The sequence below is a fragment of the Aotus nancymaae genome, unplaced genomic scaffold, assembly GCF_030222135.1.
Source record: "Aotus nancymaae isolate 86718 unplaced genomic scaffold, 86718_ANA_hifiasm-v0.15.2.pri h1tg000058l, whole genome shotgun sequence".
Taxonomy (NCBI): Eukaryota; Metazoa; Chordata; class Mammalia; order Primates; family Aotidae; genus Aotus; species Aotus nancymaae.
Window position 1 is genome coordinate 12286505 of NW_026988472.1, and position 12343 is coordinate 12298847.

Below are 12343 nucleotides of genomic sequence, written 5' to 3' on the forward strand. Positions count from 1 at the left end.
TTCATAGAGACAGAAAGTAGAAGGTGGTTGCCAAAAGCTGAGGGGAAGGAAAAATGGAGAGTTGGTGTTCAACGGATATACAGTTTTAGGGTTTTTGTTGTTGTTGTTTGTTTTTTAGATGGAGTCTTGCTCTTGCTCTTGTCACCCAGGCTGGAGTGCAGTGGCACGATCTCAGCTCACTGCAACCTCTGACTCCTGGGTTCAAGCAGTTCTCCTGCTTCAGCCTCCCTAGTAGCTGATATTACAGGCACCTGCCATCACGCCCAGCCAATTTTTGTCTTTTTGATAGAGACAGGGTTTTGCCACATTGGCCAGGCTGGTCTCAAACTCCTGACCTCAGGTGATCCACCTGCCTTGGCCTCCCACAGTGCTGGGATTGCAGGTGTGAGCCACCACGCCCAGCCCTACAGTTTTAGTTTTGCAGGATAAAAATGTTCTGTAGATTGGATGCACAACAATGTGAATATACTTAACACTACTGAAATACACATTTATAACAGAAATGATTAGCAAATTTTGGTAGGTGTGGTGGCTCAGGACCATAATCCCAACACTTTGGGAGGCTGAGGCAGAAGGATCACTTGAGCCCAGGAGGTCAAGACCACCCTGGACAACATAGTGAGACCCTGTCTCTAAAAAATATATTTTTTTAATTAGCCGGGCATTGTGGTGTGTGCCTGTGGTCCCAGCTACTCAGGAGGCTGAGTCAGGAGGATACCTTGAGCCCAGGAGATCAAGGCTACTGTGAGTCATGATCATGTCACTGCATTACTCCAGCCTGGATGACAGAGCGAGACCTTGTCTCAAAAAAGGAGATCTTGTCTCAAAAAAAAAAAGCTAAATTTTATGTTAAGTGTGTTTTACCATAATAATAATAATAAACTCTCTATGGCTGGGCACAGTGACTCACGCCTGTAATCCCAGCACTTTGGGAAGCCGAGACAGGCAGATCATAAGGTCAGGAGATCAAGACCATCCTGGCCAACATGGTGAAACGTCTCTACAAAAAAGAAAAAAAAATTTTATTCAAAAAAAAATAGAAAAAAAAATTAAATTGTAATAATAATAAAAAAAGCTCTCCAGCCTGGGCAATATGGTGAAACCCCATCTCCACTATACTAGAAATACTGAAAATTAGCTGGGCATGGTGGTGCATACCTGTAATCCCAGCTACTCAAAAGGCGGAGCAAGGAGAATCACTTGAACCCAAGAGGCAGAGGTTGCAGTGAGCCAAGACCACCACTGCACTCCAGCCTGGGTGACCGAGTGAAACCCTGTCTCAAAAAAAAAAAAAAAAAACTGGGCGTGGTGGCTCACGCCTTTAATCCCAGCACTTTGGGAGGCCGAGGCGGGCGGATCACGAGGTCAAGAGATCGAGACCATCCTGGCCAACATGGTGAAACCTCGTCTCTACTAAAAATACAAAAAATAGCCGGGCATGGTGGCACGTGCCTGTTGTCCCAGCTACTCGGGAGGCTGAGGCAGAAGAATCGCTTGAATCCAGGAGGCGGAGGTTGCAGTGAGCCCAGATCGCGCCATTGCACTCCAGCCTGGCGATAGAGCAAGACGCCGTCTCAAAAAAAAAAAGGCTCTAAGAACACAAGAATAAGATTTCATTCCAGGCAATGTGGTAGAACAGGATGCAACATCAAATTAGTATAAATAATAGTAATACCTCACATTTAAATGGCACTTTACAATTTACACAGTTCTATTGTGAAAATAACTTGTTAAGTTCTAGCAACTAGGATGGCGTGGGGTGGGTCTCTGTGTTCAAAGTAAGTGCGTAGGCTATAGGAAGGGTGAGTAGGAAAGTGGAGGATGAGTGGACTAACAAGGCATAGAGAGACAAATGCTAGAACTGATGAGTAGATACAGAAGAAATGGAATAGAAAGACGCAAAACAGCCAGCTCATGATCTACCTGATTCCTCTGTTTCTCCTTGGATGTGATAGGTGGTCACCATTCTCGTGTGTATTCAAATGTTTCCTACTGTTTCTAGGCCCCATTTTTCATAAGCTCTATTCCAAAAAGCAGTACTGCTTCCTAGTCAAAGGTGCCAGTGTTCCAAGTTTGGCCCTGCCACTTCCTGATCACGTGATCTCGGGCAGGTTACTATCTGTCGGCTTTAGTTCTCTATGTGGTAATAATAGTACTTGCCACCTCTAAGCCTTCAATACGTATTTTCTCTCTTTCATTTTCTCAACCCTGTAACTTCAGGAACAAATGCTGCCCACTGACTGAAGTGACAGAGAATACCTCCTTGAAGTTTTTCTTCTTTCAACTTGTCCTATCATAGTATTCTCGGGAAGATCCTCCAATGCTATTAAGTAGGAAGAGAAATTGTTTTCAATATGTAGGTTTCATGTTAAGTAAAGCTTGTTTACTTCAAGGGATTAGAAGAAAACAGTTTGACTGGAGTGCAGACTGTTCCACAACACTTTTCAGAGGTGAGATGGCAAAGTTGAGGGATGTTTCTGGCAAGTGATCTCCAACAATTTCTCTAAAGTATCTGATTAGAATAACTAGGGAGACATTACTGGTAATAAGGTCGATATTTTCCTTAATCCAGCCCCTAGAATTTAAACCATATTGAGCACCAGGAAAATTTCGTTCTGCAATTTCCCGAGGCATTTTACTTGTTACTTTGTGTACGTTATGACCAGTTGAAGATGGTGATTTTCCGTTTCTTCCATTTAATGAGTCTTTACATTCTAATTAAAACCTAAAGTGGAATTCTTCACTTCTCCTCTTTGTTAATGATATAAATTATCTTCGCTGCTATGAAAATAAAAGGACTTCCTTCATTTGGAGTGTTCAAATACTGATATGCACTGCCCATTTGGAGGTGTCTGGAAACATTATCTAAATGAGATTATTTTATACAGAGAGAAAATTCTTAACTTTAAAAGCTATTTAACTAAGATGGCTTGATATATTTTATGACTAACACAACCAGGCCAACCTGTACCTTATGTTTGGTTAATGCAAAATGAAACAAATACCTAGTGCCAACCAGACTAAGTTGCAAAACATGCACACAATATTTTGGATCAGGAACTAAACTTGTGTGGTTAATGACTAATTTCCTACCTCCTCTGAGGTATCTACACGCTCGGATTTTTTAGAATGACTGGGCTTTGTCACAAACGTGCCTCTTGAAGCAAAGCACACGGTAGACCTCCAACAACGGGCTTTTAATCTAGAAATTCTACTTTTTAATCCTTCAAAAGGAAGAATTTCTTTGAGTCATTTCCAGGTCCCTGCAGAGCCAAAAGATACACAGAGAATATTCTGGAAGCATGCACAGACTGTCCGGAGCATTTCTCATTTCTCATAGTAAGCTTTGTATCCTGCGAGTTCTGGCTACCTAATTGCTTGGTAATAAATTACCCCAAAACTTAGAGGCTTACAATAACCATCTTCTTATGCCCACTAGTTTTGTGGGTCATGAATTCAGACAGAGCACAGTGGGCGTCCTTTGTCTCTGCTCTGTGATGTCGAGGGCCTCAGCTGGGAAGACTTGATGACTGGGGCAACTCAACCGCTGGGAGCTGGAACCATAAGGAAGTATTGCCATTTGCACGTCCGGATGTTGGTTGGGACCTCAGCTGAGGGTGTTGACTAGAACTCCTCTATGTGACCTTTCCATATGGCCTGGACTGTCCCACAGCATGGTGGGCCTCAGGATAATCCAACTTTTTACATGGTGAATTAGGGACTCAAAAATCAAAGTCCCAGGGAAGAAGGCAGGAGCTCCCTCCTCCTTTTGTGGCCTAGCTTTGGAAGTCATGAGGCATCACTTCTGCCTCTTTCTAGTGGCTACAAACCAGTCACAGCCTTGTCCCAGTTCAAAGAAAGGGTGCATAAGCCACACTTCTCAATGGAGGAAGAATCAAAGAATTTGTGAATATGTTTTTATTTATTTATTTAGAGACAATCTCGCTCTGTGGCCCAGGCTGGAGGGCAGTGGTACAACCTCAGTTCACTGCAACCTCCACCTCCTGGGTTCAAGTGATTCTCCTGCCTCAGCCTCCCAAGTAGTTGGGACTACAGGTGTCCACCACCATGCCTAGCTAATATTTGTATTTTTAGTAGAGACGGGGTTTCACTGTGTTAGCCAGGCTGGTCTCGAACTCCTGGCCTCAAGTGATCAGCCTGCCTCGGCCTCCCAAAGTGTTGGGATTACAGGTGTAAGCCATTGCACTCGGCCTGTGGACATGTTTTTAAGTTGCCACAACATGTTAAGCTCTATGTGTTTATATCTGCAAAGTTATATCACGATTCCCAAACAATACACCAGACTGGACAAAAATGATGGAAAAAAGAACTCCAATCTCAGAGATAACTGAAAGAAACACTGTAGAATTGCTGTCAGAGACTGAGCTTGGGGCCCTGCATTTAAGATTGATTCAGGAGGGCCAGGCATGGTGGCTCACATCTGTAATCCCAGCACTTTGGGAGGCTGAGGCAGGCGGATCACCTGAGCTCAGGAGTTTGAGAACAGCCTGGCCAACGTGGTGAAACCCCGTCTCTACTAAAAAGACAAAAATTAGCTGGGTGTGGTGGTGGGCGCCTGTAATCCCAGCTACTCAGGAGGCTGAGGCAGGAGAATCACTTGAACTCAGGAGGCGGAGGCTGCAGTGAGCTGAGGTCACACCACTGCACTCCAGCCAGGGTGACAGAGCGAGACTCTGGCTCAAAAAACAAAACGAAAGATTCATTCAGGCAAGCCTACAGGAGCAGAAGCTTAACCATTTTAAAGGAACATGAGGTCTCCAAATCACTGTCTGTGGTTAACACTGTCGTCCACCTCTCAGGTCTGCCACCAAGGAGAAACTTGTCCCAGTTGCTAGGACAGCTGTAGGTAGGCAGCCTTCAGCTCTTGGCCCTTTCAGAGATTGCCTGAGTTGCAGAGCCGCCCTGTCCAAGGTGATGACATGCCTCCTGGTGTCTCATATCCAGTGACTGATGATGTGGGAATATAAGTCCTGGCCGTTTTGGCCCAGCCTTAGACAACTCTGCGGGGTCATTTTATCTCCATCGTTTCTCATGAGGCTAGTTGAGACTGTTGGGCCTACTTTGCAGCTTGACTTTTCTGTCTGCCCTGTTCTCCATCCTTCCCTTTCCACTGCAGGTGTTGTCTGTAAAGACACTCTTTTTTGTTTGTTTGTTTTTGAGACAGAGTTTCGCTCTCATTACCCAGGCTGGAGTGCAATGGCATGATCTCAGCTCACTGCAACCTCCACCTCCCGGGTTCAAGTGATTCTCCTGCCTCAGCCTCCTGAGGAGCTGGGATTACAGGCATGCGCCACCACGCCCTGCAAATTTTGTATTTTTAGTAGAGACAGGGTTTCACTGTGTTGGTCAGGCTGGTCTCCAACTCCTGACCTCAGGTGATCCGCCCTCCTTGGCCTCCCAAAGTGCTGGAATTACAAGTGTGAGCCACCGTGCACTCTTTAATAAATAAATAAAGACACTCTTTAATAAATATCTTGCGTGGTAAGCTTCATCTCAGTGTCTGCTTCTTAGGGACCTCAAGTACGACATTATCTGGACTCCTGAGTTTTACCTCCATGTTCTCTGCTATCAACTTTGCCCTTGACTGGGCCCAGTGTCTTGAACGCTCATAACGTTTCCTGTCTAATCAGGGTGTCTCTCTGTGTAAGCCTAAGGTTTGACACAGCTTTACTCTCCATTCAGCTTTTATTTCATGGATTGATCTTAGAGTCCTGTCTGATCATCCAACCCATAACATGGCTTTGGTAGATACTTTGGGTGCTCAGTTTGGAACACGGTGCCCACCAACATTAAGTACTTATAGAAGACCAGGTCAGTAGTTTAGGATAAGTTGACATGGAAGAAAAATAGCCATAGTGTTTTAGACACTTTACTTATTTTATTTTATTGAAACCTGGTCTTACTCTCATCACCCAGGTTAGAGTGCAGTGGCATGATCACGGCTCACTGCAGCCTTGACCTCCTGGCTCAGGTGATCCTTCCACCTCAACCTCTCGAGTAGCTGGGAGTACAGGCACCTGCCACCACACTCAGCTAATTTTTTGTATTTTTATTAGAGATGAGGTTTCACTATGTTGCCCAGGCTAGTCTCGAACCCTGACCTCAAGTGATCCAGCCATCTTGGCCTCCCAAAGTGTTGAGGTTACAGGCATGAACCAGTGTGCCCAGACTGTTCTAGACACTTTAAGAATCACATAGCCATAGGATTGAGGAAAGTCAAGAATTTGATTCAAATGGATTGACAGAACATATAAATGATGACTGATCTAAAGCATATGAAAAGAAGCTAGCGTGGTCAGATACACAGCTAGAAATCAGTAAATATTTTCCCATGACAGAGGAAGGTTTTTGACTCCAGATCCCCCAAAAGGACTTCTGTAGTGGAAACACGGCTGTAAATAACTCTGAGTGAGGTAAGGTCACATCAAGCTTTTGGAAGCTCAGCAATTGGGTGACAGAGAACAGTTCAGACCCTTAGGCATGAGCACAGCCCTTATTTCCCACCCATGGCTCAACTACACCAACCTAACACGGGCCAGATGCTTTTCGGAGCTTAGAGCTGTGAGATTGCAATGCAAATCAGTGATTCAGACAGCTCTGTGTGTCTTAGACCAGCCCTACAGCTAATCCTGAAGGGATGTGCTGGGAGAACAATGATGATATCAAGGTGATATGAAGAATGAAGACTGAGGTCACAATGCATTGGGGCTGGGGAGGGTGCCAAAGATTAGAGTCTTGCACCATGGTTTTAGTAGATTGGTTGCATTAATGGTCCCAATTATTCATTCCTGCCTGTGTCTATATCCTTTGACATGTAACTTTGAAACTGCTTTGACTGAAGAGACAGAGTATATTTCTGTGCCCCTTGATTTTGAGGTTAGCCATATGACCTTCTTTGGACAATGGGATGTTAGCAGATGTGATGCATGCAGAGGTGTTTTTTTGTTTTTTGGTTTTTGGTGGTTTTTTTTTTTTTTTTTTTTGAGTCAGATTCTTGCTCTGTCACCCAGGCTGGAGTGCTATGGTATGATCTCAGCTCACTGCAACCTCTGCCTCCCGGGTTCAAGTGGTTCTCCTGCCTCAGCCTCCCGAGTAGCTGGGATTACAAGTGGGTACCACCATGCCAGCTAATTTTTGTATTTTTAGTATAAATGGGGTTTCACCATGTTGGCCAGGCTGGTTTCGAACTCCTGACTTCAGGTGATCTGCCAATCTCAGCCTCCCAAAGTGCTTGGATAACAGGCATGAGCCACCGTGCCCGGCCATGCAGAGGTTTTAAAAAGTACTTACAGGAATCTACTTCTGCTCTTGCTCTTCCACCCTCACTGTGAGAACATGCTCAGACTAGCCTGCCAGATGAAATATATGTGGTGCAGTCAAGTCACCACAGTAGCAGCCAACACTATCTGAGATGAGTTGATAGCTACCCAACCCTGAGACCATAGAGTGATCCTAGTGAAGACCAGAGATATCCCCTCATCTGAGTTTAGTCTAAATTGTTGAGCCACAAATTTGTGAGCTACATACATGCTTATGGTTATAAGCCACTGAATTTTTGTGTAATTTGTTATGGAGCAATATTACAGAAATAGATAACAGTCAAGACTGAGTACATTCTGAGGATGTGCACAGAGATGAAGAACAGGTAAGCAAAAGCAGAGGTAAGTGTCAGAGTAATATTCATGAGGTATGCAGGGTAAAGCGTGCCTCCCTAGAGGGAAGCAAATGGTTTGGCAGAGGCTGCCCTCTGTCCACACTCCATCTTCATTGCTATCCTCTCCACCACTGTTTTTCAATAGTTATCCAGCGTACATATTCTATATGTGTTTTCTTAGATTTATACCTAACTATTTCATTTCTGGAGATATTATAAATGATATAATCTATTTCCAACAATATTGTATTAACTTCTATCTATTTGTAATTGTTTGTTACTAGTATATAAAAAATAGAATTGATCTCTGTATGTTGGTCTTGTATTCAGTGACCTTGTTAAACTCATTAATTTCATGTCATTTTGTGGATTCTTTGGGGTTTTCTATGTAGATAAGCATCATGTTGTCTACATATAGGGAAAATTATCTTCTTTTCTTTCTAATCTGTATCCTTTTTTGTGTGCCTATTATAGCTGCCAGGACTTCCAGTACTGTCCCTCTTTGTAGACAACATGACAGATAGTATATAATGATCATGTGGCATTTATTTTGGGAATGCAAGACTGGTTCAATACTCAAAATCAATCAACTAGGCTGGGTGCAGTGACTCATGCCTGTAATCCCAGCACTTTGGGAGGCCCAGGTGGGTGGATCACCTGAGGTAAGGAGTTCAAGACCAGCCTGGTCAACATGGTGAAACCCCATCTCTACAAAAATACAAAAATTAGCCAGGCATGATGGCAGGTGCCTGTAATCCCAGCTACTTGGGAGGCTGAGGCACAAGAATTGCTTGAACCTGGGAAGCGGAGGTTGCAGTGAACCAAGATCATGCCACTGCACTCCAGCCTGGGGGACAGAGCAAGACTCTGTCTCGAAACAAAAAACAAAACAAAACCTCACCGCTGGTTTTTCAGTGATACTTTGAATTCTGGTCTTTTCCCTAATGTGCCTTCTCTCATTTACTTTAGGTAACTAACTGCTCTATGCATTCTGTCCAGATTTTATACCTGGATTCAGTGGGAGAGGTGGGATAGAATATGCTTTGTCCTGATCTTACCTCCAACTGAAACCTAGCGTTATTCAATCAGATTGAAGCAACACATACATGCTATCACAGCAGTTCTGCTTCTAGGTATTTTTCCAACAGAAAAACAAGGGTATGTGTATTACAATCCATGTACCAAAATGTTCATAGTAGTACTAATGCTCACTGACAGTAAAATGCATAAAAATTGTGATATAGTCACATAATGGAATATTACATAGCAATAAAAATGAATGATTTCTATACATAACATGAATAAATCTCACATATCATTGATCATTTAAAAAGCAAGCCACAGAATAATATACACAAAATGATTCAATTTATACAAAGTTTAGCCGGGCTCATGCCTATAATCTCAGTACTTTGGGAGGCTGAGGCAGGCAGATCACTTGGGCACAGGAGTTTCAAAACTGCAGTGAACTATGATCAAGCCACTGCACTCCAGCCTGGAGAATAGAGCAAGACCTCGTCTCCAAATAAATAAATATACAAAGTTTTTTTTAAAAACACATAAATTTTAAGTATGTATTCTTAGATGATAAAAGCACAAAAAACAGCAAGAAATGATCAGCATAAAATGAGGGTAGTGATGACCCCTGAGAGGATAGAAGGGAAGAAAGTAGAAATACATAGCAGGGGTGGCTTCTGACGGGTGACTGTAATGTCCTGTTTCCTGACCTGAGCAGTGGTTACACAGACATTAACTTAAACATTTTTTTAATAGACTTTACTTTTTAGAGTAGTTTTAGGTTCACAGCAAAATTTTTAAATATGTATAATATATATGTTTATATATGTGCATGTATGTGTGTGTGTGTGTATATATATATATATAAGTTTTAGGTTCACAGCAAAATTTTAAAATATATATACATATATATGTTTATATATATATACACACAAGCACATATATATATATGATAAAGATGAGGTCTCACTGTGTTGCCCAGGCTGGTCTCAAACTCCTGAGGTCAAGTGATCCTCCCACCTTGGCTTCCCAAAATGCTGGGATCACAGGCGTGAGCCACCATGCCCAGCCTCACAGCAAAATCAAGTGGAAATACAGAGTTCCCATATACTCTCTATTTCCACCCCACTCCAACAGCTCCCACTATCAACCTCCCGACCAGAGTGGTACATTTGAACTTCCATTGACACATCATCATCATCCAAAGTCCACAGTGTACATTAGAGTTCACTCTTGGTGTTATATATTGAATGGGTTTGGAAAAAGGTACAACATGTATCCACCATTGTAGTATCTTACAGAGTAGTTTCACTGCCCTAAAAATCCTCTGTGCTCCATCTATTCATCCCTCCCTCTCTCCTAACCCATAGTTTTACCTTTCCCAGAGTGTCATATAGTTGGAATCATATAGCATGTAGCCTTTTCAGATTGGCTTCTTTCACTTAGTAATATACATTTAAGATTCCTTGTTTTTTGGTGGCTTGATAGCTGCATTCTCTTTATTGCAGAATAATATTCTGTTCCTTGGATGTACCATAGTTTATTTATCCATTTACCTACTGAAGGGCATCTGGGTTGTTTCCACGTTTTGGCACTTATGAATAAAGCTGCTATAAATGTCTATGAGCAGGTTTTTGTGTGGATACAGATGTTTACTTTCTAGCCATTTGGCAAAATGTGCCTATAATTTGTATTTGTGTGTACTTCACAAGGAAATGTCTTTATATCATATTTTTTGTTGTTTTATTAAAACATTTAAACAACTTTTTAAAATTAATAGATAAAATGATATGTATTTATCATGTACACCATGATGTTTCAAAGTATATATACATTGTGGAATGACCAAATCTAGCTAATTAAAACATGTGTTACCGGCCAGGCATGGTGGCTCATGCCTGTAATCCCAGCACTTTGGGAGGCAAAGGTGGGCGGATCATGAGGTCAAGAGATCGAGACCATCCTGGCCAACATGATGGAACCCTGTCCCTACTAAAAATACAACAATTAGCCAGGTGTGGTGGCGGATGCCTGTAGTCCCAGGTACCCGGGGCTGAGGCAGGAGAATCGCTTGAACCCAGGAGGTGGAGGTTGCAGTGAGCCAAGATGGTGCCACTGCACTGCAGCCTGGTGACAGAGTGAGACTCTGTCTTAAAAAAAAAAGTTTTAAAAAAACCATGTATTACCTCACATAATTATCATTTTTATGGTGACAACACTTAACATCCACCCTCTTAGCAATTTTCAAGAACACAATATATTCTTATTAACTATAATCACCATGCTGTGCAATAGATCTCTTGAACTTGTAACTGAATGGAAACATTTTAAAATGTACAAATACATGAAAAGCATACTGCTTGGCATATATTGAAGCTTAATAATGCTACTTGTTATGGTTAAGTGATTTATATTCATCTCCTTCAAAAAAAGAAATTGGGTACCACCTATTTTTTTCTTTTTTGAGACAGGGTCTCATTTGGTTGCCCAGCATGGAGTGCAGTGGCACGATCATGGATCACTGCAGCCTGGACCTCCTGGGCTCAAAGCCTCCTGAGTAGCTGGGACCACAGGCATGCACCACCACACCCAGCTCATTTTTTTATATAGAAGGGATTTTGCCATGTTGCCCAGGCTGGTCTCAAACTCCTGGGCTCAAGTGAGTCACTTGCCTTGGCCTCCCAACATGCTGGGATTACAGGGGTGAGTCACCATGCCTGGCCATCTATTTTTAATTAATTAATTTTTTTAGAGATGAGCTCTCACTCTGTTGCCCAGGCTGGAGTGCAGTGGTGCAGTCATAGTTCCCTGCAGCCTTAAAATCCTAGGCTGCAGTTAGCGATCGCAGAAGCAATTCTCCCACCTCAGCCTCCCAAAGGGCTGGGATTACAGACACGCACCACCATGCCCAGACCTAAGGGAAGGATACCATTTAAATTAAGGGGCCTGACCAAAGCCAAACATGGCAAATATAGGATTTTTTACAATACATTTCTGTTAACAATATAGTTCTACTTTTTATAAAGATAGATTATGGCACAAAAGCCTTTTTCTGCCTTATCAGGTATTTCCATAAATGCACTTTCCTTTACATGGGCTCCTAGGCTTTGCTTAAGGTGTTAAAGGTGCTAACATTTTAAAGTAACCAGCAAGCTTTTTTTTATTTTTATTTTTATTTTTGAGATGGAGTCTCACTCTGTCGCCCAGGCTGGAGTGCAGTGGCGCGATTTTGGCTCACTGCAGCCTCTGCCTCCTGGGTTCAAATGATTCTCCTGCCTCAGCCTCCCAAGTAGCTGGGATTACAGGTGCATGCCACTATGCCTGGGCAATTTTGTGTGTTTTTTAGTAGAGACGAGGTTTCACCGTGTTATGCAGGATGATCTCGATCTCCTGACCTGGTGATCCGCCTGCCTTGGCCTCCCAAAGTGCTGGGATTACAGGCGTGAGCCACCGTGCCCAGCCAGTAACCAGCAAGCTTTATAAGTTTTATCTCAATCACTACTTTTAGATGACCAATAAGACTATTCAGACACTTAGTTGACTCCTGTGGGCCAGGCGTGGACTGACCTTTTTCCTCCAGGCCTGTGCCCTTAATGAGTTTGAGAATGTGTGAGTGTATGTGTATTGGGGCTGTGAGGAGACAGCTCAGAG